Here is a 23,237-nt window from a genome sequence, read left to right on the forward strand (position 1 = left end):
AGAGAGGACGCTTGATGGAGCTGCCTAGGGGTAAATCAGCTTCCAATTTTCCCACAAAAGCACCTCACCTCCTTTTTCCTAATGTTACAAGTGACATCAGCAATATGCCATGTGGAGACACCACAGGCAACTGTCTCTGTAACGCTATCAGACAGCACTGCTTTACAAACCTCAGACTAACAACACTATCTATATATGCGTGTGGCAAGACACACGATACAGACTGCCATTTTCTGCCGTTACTGCTTAGTCTTTTGGTCTCACAAGAGGTCTCGCAACACATAATACTGCTTACAATTCACCATCAAAAGTTCTTATAACATTCACATGAAACAGAGCATTTAAACAGAGCGATGGCCAATCTTCATTAACTTACAATTTGATATTCTGCTCCCATCACTGTTGCAGACTGGGAAGAGGGGGTGGCTCTGGCCTGTAAGAGCCCCCTCAGCCACACACCCACAATCCAGAGCCTGGTTCAGCCCACAGAAGGCACCCCCCTGGAAGCTGAGTACCGGGCACAACTGTGAGAAGCCACCCTTCAACTAGCATAGTTGTCAGGTCAACACCAGCAGAGGGTAACCAATCCCCTCCCAAAATCCATCCCTCACCCACCCCAAAACAAGCACCAACGCCCCCCCCATCCCCCAACCAAACAAGCACCAGCACCCCCCAGGCTTAGAAGCAGAACTCACAGAAAAAATACGTGGACTTCCTTCTTCCCGGGACCTGAATTTGTTGCCATAGCAAAGTGTACAGTCCGCTGGTGGGGGGAGGGGGTGTGGGGTTAGAAAGAAACTGTCAGAGCTCGAACCAAAGCAGCCCGAAAGAGTTCAAATCGTCACAGCTTGGATTTCAAAGTTGCACTCCATTCCCGCTCAATCCAGGTCTTTCCCGGAATTAGTTCTTGCGCTGGTCACTACTCCACAATCCAGCTTTTACCGACAGCTCCCAGGAGCAAAGGAATCACAGAAGCTAGGTGGGGTCAAAAGCAGAAATTTGCCCCATCAAAAGCTTTGGGGAACACTTATCTCCCTGCCACACTACAGGAGAAGCTTTCTCCACCTGTTCACTGATATCGAAGCTTTGGAAAGATCCAAGGACGTGGTCACCAGTGACTGGCACATCACCAGTTTGTAAACCTACCTATGGCTGATCTAACTTTAGACTTTGTGTTTCTTTCTGGAATGTTCCTACGTGAGTAAAAATGAGAAACTCATTAACACTCACGAAGCTGACAACCCAGCCATTTTTCTGGAACACGCAACACGAACAAAGAAAACAAAAAACAGGTCACTGTCTCCACCAGCATGCCCACCCACCCTGTTCCCCGCCACTGTGAAGTTTGTCCAACCAGCTTTGCAATGCGATTGGAAACCTCATCCATCAGACTGGAATTAGCAGAAACTACACGGTGGGTTAGCTGTGGGCTAACGTGAGATCAGTTTTAAAGCCAGCGAGCGTCACATTCAACATTCGTCGGGTGCAGGCTCCGATCCCAAGCTCTTTTGGGAATTACAAGCTTCCAGTAAAGTGGGCAAGAGGAATCACATTGGCCGGATAAAGAGCCTGCTTATGGTTTGGCACAGGGACACTCGGCACTATTTAAAACTGAGGTATTTTTAGATCTTAAAACTTTCTATATTGAATATGTTTAAAACTATGTTTCGAAGTTCAGGCAGAATGCTTAGCAGCAATGTAATTACCATGGGTTAACAAACAGGGGCTCCTCGACACGAGGTGCTCGGAGAGGCCATGGCATTTCTTGTATCTATCTGCCATTAGTTGTTTCACTAGCAAAGGTCATTTCTGTTGTTGCACGCTAACAAACATTTTCTGCAATGACAGCGCTGGCTCTGGTTCGGAAGTTAGCCTTATTAGGGCAGGCGTTTGGGCAGGGAGGAGGGGATCCCTGGGAGGGTCCTGGAGAGGGCTGTATTTAGAGGACTACTGCTAATATTTACAGTGTGCCTTAGGAACTTTTAATAGTTACAGCTAGTCTTGCAAAGAATATTTACTTGGGAGTAGGGGCTTGGGGTGGGTACTGTTTACAGACTGGACAGGAAGAGTAATGTTTACATGGGATCCTGGTGTGGATAATGTTCATGGGGAAAGTTGGAGGGGAAAGTTTAGAGTGGAGTCAGGTGCAGTTTTAGGGAGATCGGGGGCAGGTAAAGTTTGGGGGGGGGGGGGGTGTCTGGAGACGGGTACAGTTGAAGGGCAGTCAGGGAAGCATAGAGTTTAGTGGGAAGAGGGAGCGTGAACAGTTTAGAGGGGGTTGGGGAGGGTACAGTTTAGACTGGGTTTAGGGGGTTACAGTTTAGACAGAATTGGGGGAAAGGTACCATCTGGAGGATGTCAGGGAGTGGGTACAGTTTAGAGAGGGTTGGGGGAAGGTGCCATCCACAGAAGAATAAGGGAGCCTAGGGAGGGGTCTTGGAGACAAGAGTCCCAGGGAGGGTAATATTTATGGGGTCAGGATTCAAGGACAGTATTTCCTTTGGTGCCCTAGGAAGGATTTACAGAGGGAGGGTATGTTTACACAATTGGCTGTGGAGTTTGGAATGTACTGTTTACAAAGTGGACAGGAAAGGGTAATGTTTACAGGCAATATGGGTGGATAAACTTTAAAGGGGTACTACTTAAAGGAAGCTCAAGGAGGGCATTGTTTACAGTGCATTATGGGGAAGGTACTTAACAGGTATCAGTAGAGTAGTTTAGTGGGGATCATGGAGTAGGTGCAGTTCAGTGGGGGGGCCACGGACAGATACATTTTAGCGGGGATCAGGGGGCAGGTACAGTTTAGCGGTGATCAGGAGGCACATACAGTTTAGTGCAGGTCAGAGGCAGATACAGTTTAGTGCAGGTTAGGGTGGCAGATGCGATTTGGTTGGGATCAGGGGCGCAGATAAAGTTTAGTGGGGACCAGACGAAGACACAGTTAAGTGGGGATCAGAGAAAGACACAGTTAAGTGGGGATCAGAGAAAGACACAGTTAAGTGGGGATTGGGGCCAGATCCAGTTTAGTGCAGGTTGAGGGGCAGATACAGTTTAGTGCAGGTTAGGGGGCAGATACAGTTTAGTGCAGGTTAGGGGGCAGATACAGTTTGGTGGGGATCGGGGACAGATAGAGTTAGGTGCAGATTAAGGGACAGGTTCAGTTTAGTGGGGATCATTGGACAGGTACAGTTTAGTGGGGATCATGGGGCAGGTACAGTTTAGTGGGGATCATGGGGCAGGTACAGCTTAGTGGGGATCATGGGGCAGATACAGTTTACTGAAGGTTAGGAGGCAAGTACAATTTAGCGGGGATCAGGGGGCAGGTACATTTTAGCGGGGATCAGGGGGCAGGTACAGTTTAGTGGTGATCAGGAGGCACATACAGTTTAGTGCAGGTCAGAGGCAGATACAGTTTAGTGAAGGTTAGGGTGGCAGATGCGATTTGGTTGGGATCAGGGGCGCAGATAAAGTTTAGTGGGGATCAGACGAAGACACAGTTAAGTGGGGATCAGAGAAAGACACAGTTAAGTGGGGATCGGGGGCAGATCCAGTTTAGTGCTGGTTGAGGGGCAGATACAGTTTAGTGCAGGTTAGGGGGCAGATACAGTTTAATGCAGGTTGAGAGGCAGATACAGTTTAGTACAGGTTAAGGGCGGATACAGTTTGGTGGGGATCGGGGACAGATAGAGTTAGGTGCAGATTAGGGGACATGTCCAGTTTAGTGGGGATCATGGGACAGGTAAAGTTTAGTGGGGATCATGGGGCAGATACAGTTTAGTGGGGATCAAGGGGCAGATACAGTTTACTGAAGGTTAGGAGGCAAATACTATTTAGTGGGGATAGGGGACAGATGCAGTTTAGCAGGGGTTGGGAACAGATACAGTTTAGGGGGATCAGGTAGAGCAGATACAGTTTAGGGGGATCGGGGGGCAGATACAGTTTAAGGGGATCAGGGGGCAGATACAGTTTAAGGGGATCGGGGGGAGCAGATACAGTTTAGGGGGATCAGGGGGCAGATAGTTTAGGGGGATCGGAGGGGGGCAAATACAGTTTAGGGGGATCGGAGGGGGGCAAATAAAGTTTAGGGGGATCGGAGGGGGGCAAATACAGTTTAGGGGGATCGGGGGGGCAAATACAGTTTAGGGGGATCGGGGGGGGCAGATACAGTTTAGGGGGATCGGGGGGGACAGATACAGTTTAGGGGATCGGGGGCAGATACAGTTTAGGGGGATCGGGGGGGGGGGGACAGATACAGTTTAGGGGATCGGGGGGCAGATACAGTTTAGGGGATTGGGGGGGGGGGGACAGATACAGTTTAGGGGATCGGGGGGCAGATACAGTTTAGGGGATCGGGGGGCAGATACAGTTTAGGGGGATCGGGGGGGGGGGGGGGACAGATACAGTTTAGGGGATCGGGGGGCAGATACAGTTTAGGGGGATCGGGGGGGGGGGGGGACAGATACAGTTTAGGGGATCGGGGGGCAGATACAGTTTAGGGGGATCGGGGGCAGATACAGTGAAGTGTGAAACCCCATGTTGCCGATGAGCCTAGGTAAAGTTTCCTTTGGGAAGGGGGTTGTTGATCGGGTTTGAAGAACCCCCCATTCGAACCACTATCCCAGGACCAGCTCGTACCTTGACGGGAAGGAAGCAGGGGGTGGCGGTGCGGTGATGCCGATCCCGGTGCCGGAGCCGATCCGGATCCCGATTCCGATGCAGTGGCCGCGCGGTGGAGCCGGAGCCGGAGCTGGAGCCGAGCCGTGTCCGCTGCATAGTCGGCTCAGGCCGCTGCCGCCATCCTGTCCGCCTCGGCCAGGGGAAAGAGGGGGAAAGCGCCCGACCTGTCCCCTAACCCTGCCTCAGCTGCACTGCCGGCTCCGTGGCCCCATGGCCGGCCCGTCGGGAGTGCCTCAGAGGGTCACGGTGCCGCTCGCCGCCGCTGCCGATCAGAACCTGAATTCAACAACAACATGTCCGGGCGCAGCTCACCCTGTCTGAGGAAGCAGCAATGCGCTTGCGCTCGGCCGCCCCGGGCGGGTGAAGGAGGTGGCGGGACACGGGGGCAGGGCCAGTGGCAGAGGGGGCGGGGCCAGTGGCAGAGGGGCGGGGCCAGTGGCAGAGGGGCGGGCCAAGTGGAAGAGGGGCGGGTCCAAAGGCAGAGGGGCGGGGCCAATGGTAGAGGGGCGGGGTCAGTGGCAGAGGGGCGAGCCCAAAGGCAGAGGGGCGGGCCCAATGGTAGCGGGGCGGGGTCAGTGGCAGAGGGGCGGGCCCAATGGCAGAGGGGAGGGACCAATGGTAGAGGGGCGGGTCCAATAGTAGAGGGGCGGGGCGAATGGCAGAGGGGCGGGGCCAGTGGGAAAGAGAGAGAGGGGCGGAGCCAAAAGCGGGTGCATGGTGGGGTCAGTGTGAGGGAGCGACACCAGGAGTAGCCCACGAGCGGGGGGGATGCAGTGGAGGATGATTGGAAAGTGGAGAAAGTAAAGGTGAAAGAGGAAACTTGGAGGGACCAAGAGGAGGGGGGAATGGGGAGGGGAAGGAGCAAAGAAAAGGGTGAATGGAGGGATTTGCAGAAAAGAGGAAAAAGGAGAAGAAAAGTGACGAAGGGGAGTATAAAAATTCTCAAAGAGGGTCTGGCCAATGGGGGAGAGAGAGGAGAGGAAGGTGGAGAAAAGTAAATGACTTAGAGAGGGGGAGGAATGATGAGGGGTGATGGAATAGTAATATGGGAAGAAGAGGGTGAAAGAGAAAGAAGTGAGGGGCAGGTACAGTTTAGCAGCCCTCCTCGTGCATGCCAGTATTTATATTCTACACCAGCTTCTTCCCACCCCACTTATCTCACCCCGTCAGCATATCCTCAGAATCACAGAATTATTAGAGCGCAGAAGGAGGCCATTCAGCCCATCATGTCTGCACCAGCTCTCCATAAGAGCAACTCACCTAGTGCCATTCTCCTGCCTTGTCCCGATAACCCTGCACATTCTTCCACTTCAGATGATAGTATAATCCCCTTTTGAACGCCTCGATTTAACCTGACCACCACACTCTGAGGCAGTGCATTCCAGGTCTCAACCACTCACTGGCCGGGATTTCCCTTGCCCCCCGGCGTCAGGCGTTTTCAGTGGCGTCAGCGGACAATGTGGTGAGAAGGCCCAAAAAATCGCTTTCACAATGTCATGAAATCAGTTCGCAATCATCCTCTCCACCCGTTCCCCGCCATCGGACGTCAGGAACCTTATTGTAAATCATCAGCATATCATTATAAGGCCAGTCCGCCGGATTCATCCCCCCGCCCCGCCCACATCCACGGGAAAACACGCCGGTGCAGAACACATCTTGATTCTTGATGACTGTGACTTACAAAAGTTGGAACTTAGCGCCAGGGCCTTGCTCACATCGCGGGCATCCGAGGAGCAGAAGATGCTGGCGCCCGACAGTAATGGGATCCTAGAAGAACGTCCATGGCATGCTGGGTGGATTCTCATAAACATGGCTCTGCTGCGAAGCAGCTCACGGCAACTGGGAAGTCACCATTGATGCTCACAATAGATGATGAAGGTCGAGTGGGTGAGAGGAAGGTCTAGGGTCGATTGGGAGAGGAAGAGGTGTCGGGGGTGGAGAGGTTGGGAGGGGGGGAATGAAGATATCGGGGGTGAGGTTTGGAAGGGTGGAATGAAGCTGTCAGGGAGTGAGGTTGGGAGGGGGCAATGAAGGTGTTGGGGGGGTGAGAGGTTGGGAGGGGGCAATGAATGTTTGTCGTGGGTGAGGTTGGGAAGGGGAATGAAGGAATCGGAGGTTGAGGTTGGGAGAGGGGATGGAGTACGGGGGAGGAGGGGGTAAAGGGGGAGAAGATGGCAACTAGGGAGGTAGGTGTGTAGGGGTAGAAGGTGCAAGCGAAGGAGTCCAGGGGGAGGAAGGAGTGTGGAGAGGCGAAGGAATGCAGGGTAAGGAAAGAGTGCAGAGAAGAGAGGGAGTCCGGGGTGGAGGAAGGAGTGTGGAGAGGCAAAGAAATGCAGGGTAAGGAAAGAGTGCGGAGAGGAGAGGGAGTCCAGGGGGAGGAAGGAGTGTGGAGAGGTGAAGGAATGCAGGGTAAGGAAAGAGTGCGGAGAGGAGAGGGAGTCCGGGGTGGAGGAAGGAGTGTGGAGAGGGAAGGGATTTGAGTGGAGGAGGGGGGGGGGAAGAAGGATTGCAGAGAGGGGAGGGAGTCTAGGGGCAGGAAGAAGTGAAGAGAGGGGAGGGAGTAAGGATGGAGGAAAAAGTGAGGGTGGAGGAAGGAGTCGGGAAGAGGGAAAGAGTAAAGCTGGAGGAAGAAACGAGGGTGTCTGAGGGAGCCAGGAAGGGGGAGAGAGTAAGGTTGGGGGTAGAGGTGTGGCTGGAGGAAGGAGTCAGGAGGGGGGAAGGACTAAGGTGGCAGAAGAAGTAAGGGGGTCTGAGGTAGTCAGAAAGGGAGAGGGACTAAGCGGGATGGGAAGACCGGGGAAGAGGGGGGGCGGTGTGGAAGGACGAAAGGGGGGAAGGGCTTCTGACGGGGAGAAGAGGTTCAGAATGGGGGGTGTTCAGGTGAACATGCGAGGGAGGTGTCTGGGTCCATGACTGCCTCCTGGGGAGCGAACTGAGGTTGGGCATGGTATGAGCGAATGGTGAGAATGACCAAGGGCAGAGTGAGGCGGTACGGTGGTCAAGTGAGGGTTCTACAGTATCGGTAGAAGGTATGGCGAGAGTGGTTGTTGGGGACTCAGAGACGGCCACAGACCCTGGGGGAGGGAGGAGGAGGGCGGGGAAGTGAATGTGGATGGGGGTGGGATTTTTGGGGAGGAAGGGAACGTGCGTGTTCACCTGACATCTCCGAAGGAAAAGGGTTGTGGCTAGTAATCACAGAGGGGAGGTGGAATGTGATGGGGAAAAGAAAATGGGTGACTGGGGGAAAGGAAAAGATGTGGGGGCGCATGAAAAACTATATCCAGACCATGCTGTCCAAATCGAAAATGAAACAACAGTCCTGGGGGGTGAGATCAGGTGCTGCATGGGAGTGTGATCAGTGGGTGGGCGGAGATGCAGGTCAGCTCAGATGGACAACTGAAAGTGAACCCCAGCAGGCAGCATTGAAAATGCTCAGGACATTGAGGTGAGTGTGATAAGGGAAGGATCTGAGTGCATGGGCGAGTGCTTGCATGAGGCTCTGAAAGGCCCTGTCCCACACACACTTCTCCCTCCAGAATCACTCATTGGCCAGCTGTTCCCTCTGCGGTGACAGAGAACAAGGTTGAGGGGTTCACAGGCAAAGAGCACTCGGAGGGAGAGGACAGTCTCTGAGATTCCTGAGTGGATGGCCAAGGGGTGTCCAGCTACTGCTCCTCCTCCCTTCGGGTGCCCAGGGGCCCCGGTCTGACTCCTTGAGGGGAAGGAGCACCTGGAGGGATGTTGAGGTGCCCGGATTCCGTCTCGTGTCGCCACTGCAGGAACTCACCCATGGCTCCCGTGATGGAGTGCAGGTCTGCACACATCTCAGCATTCTGCTGGACCAGGGTCTCCATGGCCTCTGGCAGCCTCCCCATAGAGATCTCCACATACGCATGTGGGCACCCTTCATCAGACAACAGGAGGACGCACTCCTCCGACTCATGTGCCACTCTGCTGAGGGCTTCCAACAGCTCTGCGTGACTCTCCAGGATGAGTTGGAAGGCCAAATCTAGAGTTGGACCTCACAGATGCCTGACCCCCAACATCCCTCCGAGTGCCGGGGAACTTGCACAAACCCGCCTCCTGCTGCTGCGGACACGTGTCCATGCAGCGACCACCAGATGATGAACCCGAGCCTGCTCTAGATCTAGGTTCTGCGCTGGTGGAGGGTGTGGGTAAGCGCTGTGACGTGTCTTCCAGGCTGCTTATTTCCAGCTCTTCAATGAAGGAGGTGTCCTCTTAGCTGGAGGTGAGGATGTGGATGGAACTGAGGGAAGGGCTGGCTGAGGGTGTCGGTTGCTTGGCAGAGCTCCCTGTGAACCAAAGTAGATAAGTAGTGCATGGCAACAGAGTCAAAAGCAGGAGAGATAGCACTCACATTTGCATTGATGATGTGGTGCAGGATCCTTACATGGGTGTTCACCACTGACCTGACGGTCACTGCAGGCACGGTCCATGTCCTCACCAGTCAAGCAGTGAAGAGTGCAGGAGGGCATGCCAGGAGCAGCACCAAGCATACCTAAAAATGAGGTGTCAACCTGGTGAAGCTATAACACAGGACTACTTGCATGCCAGACAGCATGAGCAGCAAGTAATAGACAGAGCTAAGCAATCCTACAACCAACGGATCAGATCCAAGCTCTGCAGCCCTGCCACATCCAGTCGTGAATGGTGGTTGCAAATTAAACAACTCACTGGAGGAGGAGACTCCACAAATATCCCCATCCTCAATGATGGGGGAGCCCAGTGCATTGGTGCAAAAGATAAGGCTGAAGCATTTGCTACAATCTTCAGTCAAAAGTTCCGAGTGGATGACCCATCTCGGTCTCCTCCAGAAGTCCCCAGCAACACAGATGCCAGTCTTCTGCCAATTCGATTCACTCCACATGATATCAAGAAACGGCTGAAGACATTGGATACTGCAAAGGCTTTGGGCCCTGACAATATTCCGGCAATAGTACTGAAGACTTGTCACACAAAATTTACTACGCCCCTAGCCAAGCTGTTCCAGTACAGCTACAACACTGGCATCCACCCACTATGTGGAAAATTCCCCAGGTATGTCCTGTACACAAAAAGCAGGACAAATCGAACCTGGCCAATTACTGCCCCATCAGTCTACTCTCCATGATCAATAAAGTAATGGAAGGTGTCATCAACAGTGCTATCAAGTGGCACTTGCTTAGCAATAACCTGCTCACTGACGCCCAGTTTGGGTTCCGCCAGGGCCACTCAGCTCCTGACTTCATTGCAGCCTTGGTTCAACATGGACAAAAGGGCTGATCTCCCGAGATGAGGTGAGAGTGACTGCCCTTGACATTAAGGCTGCATTTGACTGAGTGTGGCATCAAGGAGCCCTAGAAAAACTGGAGTCAATGGAAATCAGGGGGTAAATTCTCCACTGGTTGGAGTCATACTTAGCACAAAGGAAGATGGTTGTGGTTGTTGGAGGTCAGTCATCTCAGCTCTAGGGCATCCCTGCAGGAGTTCCTCAGGGTAGTGTCCTCAGCCCAACCATCTTCAGCTGCTTCATCAATGACCTTCCCTCCATCATAAGGTCAGAATAGGGGGATGTTCGCTGATGATTGCACAATGTTCAGCACCATTCGTGCCTCCTCAATTACTGAAGCAGCCCATGTCCAAATGCAGCAAGACCTGGACAATATCCAGGCTTGGACTGAAAAGTGGCAAGTAACATTCATGCCAAAGAAGTGCCAGGCAATGACCATCTCCAACAAGAGAGAATATAACCATCACTCCAGACGTTCAATGACATTACCATCACTGAATCCCCCACTATCAGCATCCTGGGGGTCACCATTCACCTGAAACTGAACTGGACTAGCCATATAAATACTGTGGCTACAGGAGCAGGTCAGAGGCAAGGAATCATGTGATGAATAACTCACCTCCTGACTCCCCAAAGCCTGTCCACCATTCGCAAGGCACAAGTCAGGAGTGTGATGGAATAGTATCCACTTGCCTGGATGAATGCAGCTCCCACAACACTAAAGAAGCTTGACACCACCCAGGACAAAGCAGCCCGCTTGGTTGGCACCACACCCACAAACATTCACTCCCTCCACCACTGATGCGCAGTAGCAGCAGGGTGTGCCATCTACAAGATGCACTGCAGGAATTCACTAATGCTCCTTAGACAGCACCTTCCAAACTCACGACCACTACCATCTAGAAGGAAAGGAGCAGCAGATACATGGGAACACTACCACCTGGAAGTTCCACTCCACGTCACTCACCATCCTGACTTGGAAATATATCACTGCTCCTTCACTGTCACTGGGTGAAAATCCTGGAACTCCCTAACAGCACTGTGAGTGTACCTACACCACATCGACTGCAGCGGCTCAAGAAGGCAGCTCACCACCACCTTCTTAAGGGCAACTAGGGATGCCCAGCCAGCGAAGCCCACACCCCATGAATGAATATAAAAAAAACACTCCTCGAAGTGAGTGAGGTGCCTAATGTGGGCCACTCCACCCCCCAGTCTGGGACCGCTCCCTGTTGATGTGAGCAAGCTCCTCCTGCATGGAAACAGTTGGAGAGTATGTGAGCAGGACACATGGCACTGCGTGGAATGTTTGTGTGGTGAGTAGGGCCACGGGCAGGATGAGGACCCGAGCTCCAGAGGGTATGAGCCTGATGGAGATGTGAGGGTTTGTGTGATAGTTAGTGATGTTGTCCTTTGAGGTGTGAGATCCCTGTGGATGTGTGATGGGTTTATGAGTGTGCAAATTGAGAGTGATGAGAAGAGTCAGTTACCTTGGCGGAACGAGTGAGACCACTCACCCTTTTTCGGCACTGGATGGTTGTCTGCTTTTGCAGTGCATTGGTGCTGACCACCACTGCCACCGCCTCCCAAGCTGGATTAGTGACGTTGCTGCCCGTCCTGCGTGCAGAGCAGGGGCACAGGACATCGTGGCGACCCTCCACTGCATCCAAAAGGCGCTGGAAGGACACGTCATTGAACCTGGAGGGCTGCAGTCCTTTTGCCTTTAGGGGCCATCCTGTCTTCTTTGCAGCAGCCGTGAGCTGGAAGCACTGAAAGGTGTGTGCAACTGGACTTTAAATATGGCGCCCGGCGTGATGAAGCGGCAAGGTGGTGGCGTGGCGGGCAAATGAGAGCTCGCCCGCCGTGGAAATAGCCTATTACATAATTAATGCGGTGGGTTTGGGACGATACAGCGTGAAAAGCCGCCATTGCAGCCGGCGGGTAAAACACCCACAACCGCACTGAGTGCAAATCTGGGACAATTCCACCCACTGTATGGAAAAGTTTTGCCTCATGCTGCCTTTGCCTCTTTTGTCAATTACTTTAAACTTGTGCCCTCTCGTTCTCGATCCTTTCACGAGTGGGAACAGTTTTTCTCTATCTACTCTGTCCAGACCCTTCATGGTTTTGAATATCTATTCCTTTCTCCCTCATGGCCAGAACTTTTCCCCTCATCGGGTGGGTTCGGTGGGGGCGGGTGGGAAGCCGACTGCTGCCCGCGACGGGCTCTGCACTGCGATTTTAGTCGGGCCGGCCAATTAAGGCCGGCCCAGCGTAAGAGGCAGTTGCGGAATGGCAGGCCAGCGCTCAATGTCCACCGGGTCCAATGGCGATTCAAACGTGGCCGCGGCAGCCATTCGAAAGCTGCCAGTGAAGGACATGGACCTCATGATGGAAAGCGTCGCGGGTGGACATGACAGGCGGGAGGGCAGGTCATCGGGGCAGTCCGCCTCGCATTTCCCTGATGAGTGTCTCGATGCCCTCCTGGAGGAGGTGGCAGCACGGAGAGAGAGTGGCAAATGTCAATGAGGCAGCATCTGGGCAAGGGGGTGAGCCCTGGCTGCTTGGAATGAGTGTCTTGCGGCTCCAGGGTCACGAATTGGCTGAGCCCTGCGAGGTATTCCTCAGGTGGGGTTGGCCAGGCTGCAATGGCAATGCAGGTACAGAGTGAACTAACCAATTCTCCCCTCCCCTTTCAGGAGAAGACATCCCATAACAACGCCGAGAGGTTGCAGACTGGCAGGGGACCGCCCCACCTGCTCATCCTCACTCAATATGAGCAGGAGTCCCTGGAGCTGGAGGGGTGCCATGCGCCTAGATCAACCGGCCGCGGTGAGGTTGGGGTGTCACAGGGAGGTAAGAGTGCAGTGCACTGAGGTCAGAATGTCTATAATTGCAACCATTCCACTGTAGCCTCTATATTGATGTGAGGCTCGAACATGGTATCCCCATTGATAATGCAGAGACGAGGGCACCCTGATCCGGGTGCAAGGCATGCACAGTAACAGTGTAATGACTTCAACTAATGACATGTCCTTGTTCTTCCTTTCAGGCTCACCAGCACTCTATCGGGGTGAGGGGCCTGAAGGCCCACCACTGCCCCCAGAGGACAGCAACCATCACAACACCCACCTCAAGCAGGCACCACCGCAGATACCCGCACCTAGGTGGGCATTATATCGGTGGCTAGTATCTCAGTGCACATTGGTGAGGGTACTTCACACTCGCTTGAGGAGCAGGCGGAGGCAGAGAGCGCCCAGGGCGGCGGCAGTTAGAGGACTGCTGGGGACCAGGAACATGCTTAGTTGGCAGCTGATGATGAGCCTCTGGAGTCGTCCCTGAGGCAGCAAATGCTGGAAGTCCAGCAGAGTGTACGGGAGGATCTGGCGAAGATACATGAGGGAATGCGTGTCATGGTCTCCGTGATGGAGGAGTCCATGCAGAGCATGAGCAATGCAATGATCCTCATGGCCGAGCGCAATGCCCCCTCCATGGAGAGAGTGGCGACTCTCATGGAGAGGCCCTTCCAGGAGCTGAATCATGGCTTCCTGGGGATGCAGTCAGACCTGCAAGCCCTCACACCGGCAATGACCTCAGGTGGTCACTGTCAGTGTGTGAGATGGATTGGGCACCCAGTATCCCAACTAGGTGTCCGCCCATCAATGGTGAGCAGGGAGGTCCAAAGCGACCTCATGCTGCCACATGATCTGCCTGTCGTCTTAGCGGGCTCCTCTCAGGGCGCTCCGGATGAGGTCAGCAGCTTCTCCGCCCCTCTGCCGGTGACCATGGCATCCGATGAGGCTATGGCGACTGAGGGGATGCCAGCCATGGCACTGGCCGCTCCCTGCCAGGTGGGGCCAGCACAGGCTTCACAAGGCAGGGGACGCCCGCCAAGGTCATCAAGGCCAACAAGACAGCAGAGTGAGCAGACTGTCACCAATGCCAGTGCCAGTGAAGGGGAGCACCTGGACGTACCACCCACAAGCGCAAATGTAAAGCACCTTAATCACAACATGACCTGGTGACGGGTGATATCTGTTTCCCCCACTTTTACGTTAATTGTACATTGATGTGATGGATAACACCTCTCAATTTCATTTGGATGCTGTATGCCAGGTACCATACCATTACTCTGGGTGCTTCATTAGTTCTACAGATGCAGGGTAACCCATGATGTTATGAGTGACTTGTGTCTCATTGAACTTTATTGAAATGGCACATAGTGCATGTTGTTCACCAAGCAAATGTTTCTGTCAGGGATCAAGTATGGAGCATGCAGCCCTGGTATGTGGTGGTGGTTCTTATTTGGTAGGCTAGCTGAAGGAGCGTTGGATCAAAGCAACCCAGGTGTCTCTGCCTCCCTGGAGGTTGCCCAGGTCAGCGTCTATGCCCTCAACATTCTCCTCACCGTGCTCATCCTCAGACTCACTACTGGACTCATTGTCTGTTGCCAGAGCAGCTGCATCAAGATCTTCTTCCTCCACTGCATCCCCCCTTGCCAGTGCCAGATTGTGTCGAGCACAGCATGCAATCACTTTCAGCGACACACGTTCTGGGGGGTATTGGAGTGCGCCCCCTGAATGATCCAGGCATTGGAAGCGCATCTTGAGAAGACCTATGGCTCTGTCTACTACAGCCCTTGTGGAGGCGTGGCTCCTATTGTACTGCTGCTTGGCCTCTGTTCTTGGATGGCAGTGAGGCGTCATGAGCCACCTTTTGAGGGGATAGCCCTCGTCACCCAGCAGCCATCCATCCAGTCGGGCTGGAGCACCGAAGAGCCTCAGCATCTGGGAGTGTGTCAGGGGAGCTGCCTGGGTACCTTGCACAGACTTGCAGAATCTGCATCCTGTGATCACACACTATCTGCACGTTCATGGAGCGGAAGCCCCTCCTGTTGACGAAGGCACCGGGCTCACCTGCTGGCATCTTGATGGCCACGTATGTACAGTCTATTGCACCCTGGATGCGGGGAAAGCCAGCAATGGCCGCAAAGCAAAAACAGAAATACCTGGAAAACTCAGCAGGTCTGGCAGCATCGGCGGAGAAGAGCAAAGTTGACGTTTCGAGTCCTCATGACCCTTCAACAGAATTAAGTAAAAATAGGAAAGGGGTGAAATATAAGCTGGTGAGGGGAGAAGGCGGGGGGGGCGGTTGTTGGGACAAGCAAGCAGTGATAGGAGGAGATAACCAAAAGATGTCGCAGACAAAAGAACAAAGAGGTGTTGAAGGTGGTGATATTATCTAAAAGAATGTGCTAATTAAGAGTGGAGAGCAGGACAAGCAAGGTAGCTCTGGTGGGGGTGGGATGAAATAAACGATGGGTGGAATACATTTAAAAATAATGGAAATAGGTGGGAAAAGAAAAATCTATATAAACTATTGGAAAATACAAAAAGGAGGGGGAAGAAACAGAAAGGGGGTGGGGATGGAGAAGGGCGTTCAAGATCTAAAATTGTTGAACTCAGTATTCAGTCTGGAAGGCTGTAAAGTGCCTAGTCGGAAGATGAGGTGCTGTTCCTCCAGTTTGCGTTGAGCTTCACTGGAACAATGCAGCAAGCCAAGGACAGACATGTGGGCAAGAGAGCAGGGTGGAGTGTTTAAAAAAAAGGTGTGGCTATGGGTACCCGCATGGGCCCCAGCTATGCCTGTCTCTTTATGGGGTATGTGGAACATTCCTTGTTCCAGTCCTACTCCGGCCCCCTCCCACAACTCTTTCTCCAGTACATCGATGATTACTTCGGTGCTGCTTCATGCTCTCGTCGGGAACTGGAAAAAGTTATTAATTTTGCTTCCAATCTCCACCCCTCCATCATTTTCACATGGTCCATCTCTGACACTTCCCTTCCCTTCCTTGACCTCTCTGTCTCAATTTCTGGTGATAGACTGTCCACCAATATCCATTACAAGCCTACCGACTCCCACAGCTACCTCGACTACAGCTCCTCACACCCAGCTTCCTGTAAGGACTCCATCCCATTCTCTCAGTTCCTTCGCCTCCGTCGCATCTGTTCTGATTATGCTACCTTCAAAAACAGTTCCTCTGACATGTCCTCCTTCTTCCTTAACTGAGGTTTTCCACCCACGGTAGTTGACAGGGCCCTCAACCGTGTCCAGCCCATCTCTCGCGCGTCCAGCCCATCTCTCGCGCATCCGCCCTCACACCTTCTCCTCCCTCCCAGAAACATGATAGGGTCCCCCTTGTCCTCACTTATCACCCCACCAGCCTCTGCATTCAAAGGATCATCCTCCGCCATTTCCGCCAACTCCAGCATGATGCCACCACCAAACACATCTTCCCTTCACCCCCCCCGGCGGCATTCCGTAGGGATCGTTCCCTCCATGACACCCTGCTCCACTCCTCCATCACCCCCTACTCCTCAACCCCCTCCTATGGCACCTCCCCATGCAAACGCAGAATATGTAACACCTGCCCCTTCACTTCCTCTCTCCTCACCTTCTAAGGGCCCAAACACTCCTTTCAAGTGAAGCAGTATTTCACTTACATTTCCCTCAACTTAGTCTGCTGCATTCGTTGCTCCCAATGCGGTTTCCTCTACATTGGAGAGACCAAACGCAGACTGGGTGACCGCTTTGCAGAACACCTTCAGTCTGTCCGCAAGCATTACCCAGATCTCCCTGTCGCTTGCCATTTTAACACTCCACCCTGCTCTCTTGCCCACATGTCTGTCCTTGGCTTGCTGCATTGTTCCAGTGAAGCTCAACGCAAACTGGAGGAACAGCACCCCATCTTCCGACTAGGCACTTTACAGCCTTCCGGACTGAATACTGAGTTCAACAATTTTAGATCTTGAACTCCCTCCTCCATCCCCACCCCCTTTCCGTTTCTTCCCCCTCCTTTTTGTTTTTGTCCAATAATTTATATAGATTTTTCTTTTCCCACCTATTTCCATTATTTTTAAATGTATTCCACCCATGGTTTATTTCACCCCACCCCCACTAGAGCTACCTTGCTTGTCCTGCTCTCCATTCTTAATTAGCACATTCTTTTAGATAATATCACCACCTTCAACACCTCTTTGTTCTTTTGTCTGTGACATCTTTTGGTTATCTCCTCCTATCACTGCTTGCTTGTCCCAACAACACCCCCACCCCTTCTCCTCCCCAGCCCCCCCACCCCGACCTTAAACCAGCTTATATTTCACCCCTTTCCTATTTTAACTTAGTTCTGTTGAAGGGTCATGAGGACTCGAAACGTCAACTTTGCTCTTCTCCGCCGATGCTGCCAGACCTGCTGAGTTTTTCCAGGTATTTCTGTTTTTGTTTTGGATTTCCAGCATCCGCAGTTTTTTGTTTTTATTTATTATAATGGCCGCAAAGCCTCTGGTTTGCTCTGCCTGGCTGGTCTCATCCATGTGGCAGTGAATGAAAGTCAATGCATGCCTGAACAGAGCATCTGTCACCTGCTTGACACAACTGTGGACAGCTGTTTGGGACACTGTACACACATCACCCATTGACCCCTGGAAAGAGCCGGAGGCAAAGAAGTTGAGGGCCCCTGTGACCTTCAGTGCCACTGGCATGGGGCGTCCACCCACACAGTCAGAGCTGATCTCAGGCCCAACCCTCTGTCAGATGGAGGTCACTGTCTCCCTTGAGAGGCGGAGCCTCCTTAGGCATTGCACCTCAGACATATTGAGGTAGCTACATCGCTGCCTGTAAACCCTGGCAGCAGGATAGTGGCGTCTTCTGCAGCCCCTTTTGCCTTGGACTTCCTGTTGGCCCTGCACCCCTTGTGCCTGTGCCTCTCCTCCCCCAGGTCGCTCCCCTATAGGCTGAATAGGGACACCTGGCTTCCTCCCCCTTCTCGCCCTCTCTTCCTCCTCAGAGGAGGTGCCTCCAGCAGAGACCATAATCCCCACTCCCAGGGTAAGGGAAGGCTGCCTGATACCTGGAAGAACCCAAGTGGTATGATTCCTCCGGATCCCTGAATTGAAGACTCTTATTTCTGTCAAAGCAGCTCTGAAGCGAAATGAAGATGTTCACACAAGCAAGCAGCAGCAAGTTATAAGCTAAAGTACAAACTCCTCACATTAGTGAGCCCACTCGCCCCTCTTATCCGGCCCGTGGATGAGATTTTTGAAAATGGGGCCTTCTCGCCTGCCTGTTGCACCCGTGCGACGGCCTGAAAATTACACAGGCTACATAAACTCCGAGACAATTGGCGTCTCAAGGGCCTTAACTGGCCACTTAATTAACGGCGGGCACGCCTCCGCCTTCATCGCGCGCCCGCCTAGAGCAATATCGCGAGGGTGCCCGTTAACGTCAGCACACTCGGCCGACGTCAACACGCTTTATTTCTCGCTCGGACGTGCCGGACGCACACCCGCACGTCTACCTAAAAATTCTGGCCCACGTATTTACCTAACTTCCCCTTACAAGCATCAAACTTCTTTCAGCTATCCTTGTCGTTACTTGGGCCTTTAAGACACATTGAGGAATTGAAGTAAAACCTTTTATAAAGTTATTAAATGATACAAATTATGATTCAATGAGTGAATAGAACAATGTCATTCAGTAATTTTTTTTGATGTTTGACTTTCTTGAAAACGTTTTCTTCGATATTAAAAGTTCCAGCTACTGATGAGACAAATTCCACCCAAGACCCTTTTCCAAAACATTTTGAGTGATTCATTATTTTATACCTATATGGTAGGTTGGACTGATTGGAGATTCAAAATGTATTCTTTGCATAATTTCATTCATTGCTTTGCATTGGCAGTTTCCTAACTGTTTTACTCAAAGAATCATTGAATGGTGATGGCACAAAAGGGGGCCATTTAGCCCAGCACATGTGTGCTGGCTCTCTAAAGGAACAATGCACATAGTGCCATTCTCCCAACTTCTTCCCGTAGCCCTGCACATTCTTCCTTTTCAGATAATCCAATTCCCTCTTGAATGCCTCGATTGAACCTGCCTCCATAAAAATGCGCAGGCAGTGCATTCCAGATCCTAGGCACTCGATGCTTAAAAAAGGTTTCCATCATGTCACCATTGCTCCCTTAGCCAATTACCTTAAATCTATGTCATCAGGTTCTCGATCCTTCCACTAATAGGAACAGTTTCTCCCTATCTACTCTGTCCAGACACCCCATATTTTTGAACACTCCTCTCAAACTTCGCTTCTCCATGGAGAACAGTCCCAACTTCTCCAATCTACCTACGTAACTGAGGCTCCTCTTCTCAGGAACCATTCTTGTGAATCTTTTCTGCACCCTATCTAATGCCTTCATATCCTTCCTAAAGTGTGGTGCCCAGAACTGGACTCAATACTTGAGTTGAGGCCCAGGATGTTGTATGCTTTATTAACTACACTCTCAACCTATCCTGCTACCTGATTTATGTACATATACACCCAGGTCCCACTGTTCCTGTATTATCTTTAGGATTGTACCCTTTATTTTATTTTGTCTCTCCATATTCTTCCTGTCAAAATGAAACACTTCACACATCTCTTCATTAAATTTCATCCGTCTCATGTCCATCCATTCCACCAATCTGCCTATATCCTTTTCAAGTTCTATACTATTCTTCTCTCAGTTCACAAAACTTCCAAGTTTTGTATTGTCTGCAAATTTTGAAACTGTTCCCTCTACACCAAAGTCAAGGTCATTAATATATATCATGAGGGGCAGGGGTTCTAACATCAAACCCCGGAGCACTCCAGTACAAACATTCCTCCAGTCCAATAATCACTACTCTCTGTTTCCTGTCACTCAACCAATTTTGTATCCATGTTGCTACTGTCCCTTTTATTCCACGAGCTCTAACTTTACTCACATGTCTGTTGTGCAGCACTTTATCAAATGCCTTTTGGAAGTCCATGTATACCATATCACAGCATTACCCTCATCAACCCTCTCTACTACCTCATCAAAAAACTCCAGCAAGTTAGCTAAACATGATTTTCCCTGAACAAATCCATGCCGTCTTTCCTTAATTAACTCATTAATTAAATGACTATTAATTTTATGCTGAATTATCATTTTTAGAAGCTTCCCTACTAGCAAGGTTAAACTAGCTGGCCTTTAGTTGCTGAGCTTATCTTTACACTCTTTTTTGAACAAGGGTACAACATTTGCAATTCTCCTGTCCTCTGGCATCACTTCTGAGTATAAGAAAAATTGAAAAATTATGGCCAGTGCCTCCTCAATTTCGACTCTCGCTTTCCTTAGTATCCTTGAATGCATCTCATCCAGTCCTGGTGCCTTATTAGCTTTTAAATACAGACAGCCTATCCAATATCTCCTCCTTATCAATTTTAAACCTTTCGCCTGAACTAGCTCCTCTTTCACCATGATTTGTGCAACATCCTCTTCCTTGGTAAAGACAGATGCAAAGTATTCATTTAATACCTCAACCATACCGCTGTTTCCATGCATAAATCCCCTTTTTGGTCCCTAATCAGCCACACCCCTCTTTTTAACCATCTTTTTAATATTTATATGCCTGTGGAAGACATTTGGAATCCCTTTTATGTTAGCTGCTAGTCTCTTCTCATACTTTCTCTTTGCTTATCTTATTGGTTGCCCTCTGAACCCTCTGTATTCAGCCTGATTCTCAGCTGTAGTACCTGACACCTGTGGTAAGCACACGTTTTCTTCTTCGTCTTAACCTCTATCTCTTTTGTCATCTAAGGATCTCTGGATATACTTACCTTACCTTTTCCCCTCACAGGAGTCTGCCTTGACTGTGCCCGAACTACCTCTTATTGTAGATAGCCCATTATTCAGTTACAGTCTTGCCTGCCAAACTTTGATTCCAATTTTTCCAGGTCAGATCCATTCTTGCTTCATTCAAGTTGGCTTTCCCCCAGTTAATTATTCTTACTCTGGATTGTTCCATGTCCTTTTCCTTAGCCACATTATGGTACAATGACGAAAGTCCCCTAAGTGTTCCTTTACTGAAACTTGATCCACTTAGCCCATCTGATTCCCAAGAACCAGGTCTAGCAGTGCCTCCCTTCTCATTGGACTGAAAATACACTGCTGTAGAAAATTTTCCTGAACACACTCTAGGAATTCTTGCCCCTCTCTGCCCTTCACTCTACTACTATCCTAGCCTTTATTTTGATAATTAAAATCCCCCATTATAACTACAAAAATGCTTGCATGTCTCCATTTCCTTGCAGATTTGTTTCTTTACACCTTTCCCACCATTGGTGGTCTGTAGGCTTCACCAAGCAATATAATTACAACTGTCTTGGTCCTTAGCTCTAGCCAAGTAGATTCTGCCTTTGACCCTTCTGCGACATACCCCCTCTCCAGCACTGCAATGTTCTCCTTAATCAATACTGCCACCCCTTTCCCTTTCTTTCCTTTGCTATCTTTCCTGAAAACCTTGTATCCAAGAATATTTAATATCACGCCCTGTCCTTCTTTGAGCCAGGTCTCTGTTATCGTCCCAACATCACATTTCCACATGGCTATCTGTGCCTGCGTCTCACCAATCTGAATTACCACACATCATGCATTCACATACATGCACAGTAACCATAATTTAGACTTAATTACTTTTTTCCCTCCTGCTGAACTCAACTAATACCTTACCATATACAACCCTAGTGCTATCTGACTCTCCCAGTATTCTGGTATTCCTCTCTAGTATTATGTCCTGTTCCCACATCCCTGCCAAGTTATGTTAAAAAACCCTCTCCAATAGTGCTAGCAATGAAATTGGTCCTGGCTCACTTTCAGTTTCTGCCTTCCCAATTCCCATCAAGTTCTGATCAGCGCAAATTTTAAATCTGCAGCAATCTGCCAAGTCTTACAGCAAAAACTTGAGAATAAAAATGAAAAAGTAGAAGTACATGAGAGAAGCAATCCCTCAATATATCACTGACAGATAGATACTGACCTTGAAATTGGATTGTGTGGGTCTGCTGGTTTTCTAGGGCAGGGACCAATCCCTACTGTGGAATGGGTAGATCAAAGGCACACCTGATATTGGGCCCAAATTTGCAAAAGGCCTAGTACCTCCATGTGTAAAGAGAAGAACACCTATTTCGGTCAAGACCCTGGATGCCTGTTATTTTTGTCTACACCAATAAGGTGGGCATCGCACATTTGGAGTGTAATGAGTGTGCAGTGCCCCACCCACCATATTGGATGCTGAGGTGTATATTTTACACTATCAAACCTATAGGCCATGGTACTATTTGATTCTGTTTTCTTGCTGAATGTTGATGCAAAGAAAAACTGACTTCCTTACCCATATCTGAGTTGCACGATGATGCTCATCCATTTGAACCATTTAGCTGGGTCCAGAAAAAGGGGGCATAACCGTGCCAACATTAGAGCTAGGCAGTTCAGGGGTGTCGTCAGGAAGCTTTACAAAAAGGGTAGTGGAAATTTGGAACTCTCCCCAAAAAGATGTTGAAACAGAGAGTTGAAAACTTCAAAGCTGAGACTGGTAGATTTTTGTTGCGCATGGGTATTAGGGGTTACAGGAGAAAAGATAGATAGATGGAGTTAAGATACAGATAGCCATAATCTCATTGAATGGTGGAACAGACTCAAGGGACTGAATGGCCTCCTTATGTTCCTATGTTCCACCAAAAAAAGAGCTATATCAAGAATAAGTCTTCAGATTATTCCTGGGAAAACCTACAATAATGTACATTTTAAAAAGTAAACATATAATTTCAATTAAGAATAATTAAATATAAATATAAATGCTTAGTGTCATCATCACTCTTGTAAGTTAAAGGATGAATCAGTGTAAACATTTATGACTCTTCTGAATTAAATAAAATTCGAAAGTACAAATAAGAAATCAAAATCCTAAAACTGCTATTAGAATACTTGCCCATTTTTGCAGAAATAATTTGCCAATTGTATTTTTAAAATACTTACTCATATGTATATTTTTCTTTCTACCTTTTTCTTTGAAGTGGGTTTAGCATATTTTTTATCATCTTTTATTAAAATGGACTCCAGATTGTTCTGAAAAAGGGTATGTATTAAACATGCTTTGGGAATACTGAATATAATCCCAGCTCTTATGAATTTAGTTTTGCAAAAAATAGTAAAGGGAGACATGAAACACAGTGCCAAAGTTATGATAGGGATTGACAGGGTAAATGTAGATATTTCCAATTAGGCAGGTTCCAAAATTAGGGACCATGAATATAAGATAGCCACAAATAAATGCAGGGATCTGGGGACAGAGTTGGGGAGTGGGACTAACTAGATTGCCCTTCAAAAGAGCTAGTGCAGAGTCAGTTGGCAGAATCATCCCAGATTTGCACTAA

At 50.1% G+C, this 23,237-nt stretch overlaps 1 protein-coding gene across 3 annotated transcripts in view; it reads right to left on the reverse strand.

Annotated features, from left to right (window-relative positions):
• hipk3a (homeodomain interacting protein kinase 3a) overlaps window positions 1-4,996 on the reverse strand; it is a 240,478-nt gene extending 235,482 nt beyond the window's left edge. For all 3 annotated transcript variants that reach the window (XM_078549403.1, XM_078549405.1, XM_078549402.1), the window contains exon 1: window positions 4,636-4,996. The gene's annotated coding sequence lies outside the window, so the exon portion shown is untranslated. The remainder of the gene's footprint in view (window positions 1-4,635) is intronic.
• Window positions 4,997-23,237: the final 18,241 nt, after the last annotated feature.

This window comes from Cetorhinus maximus, chromosome 9 (assembly GCF_964194155.1).
Source record: "Cetorhinus maximus chromosome 9, sCetMax3.hap1.1, whole genome shotgun sequence".
Classification (NCBI taxonomy): Eukaryota; Metazoa; Chordata; class Chondrichthyes; order Lamniformes; family Cetorhinidae; genus Cetorhinus; species Cetorhinus maximus.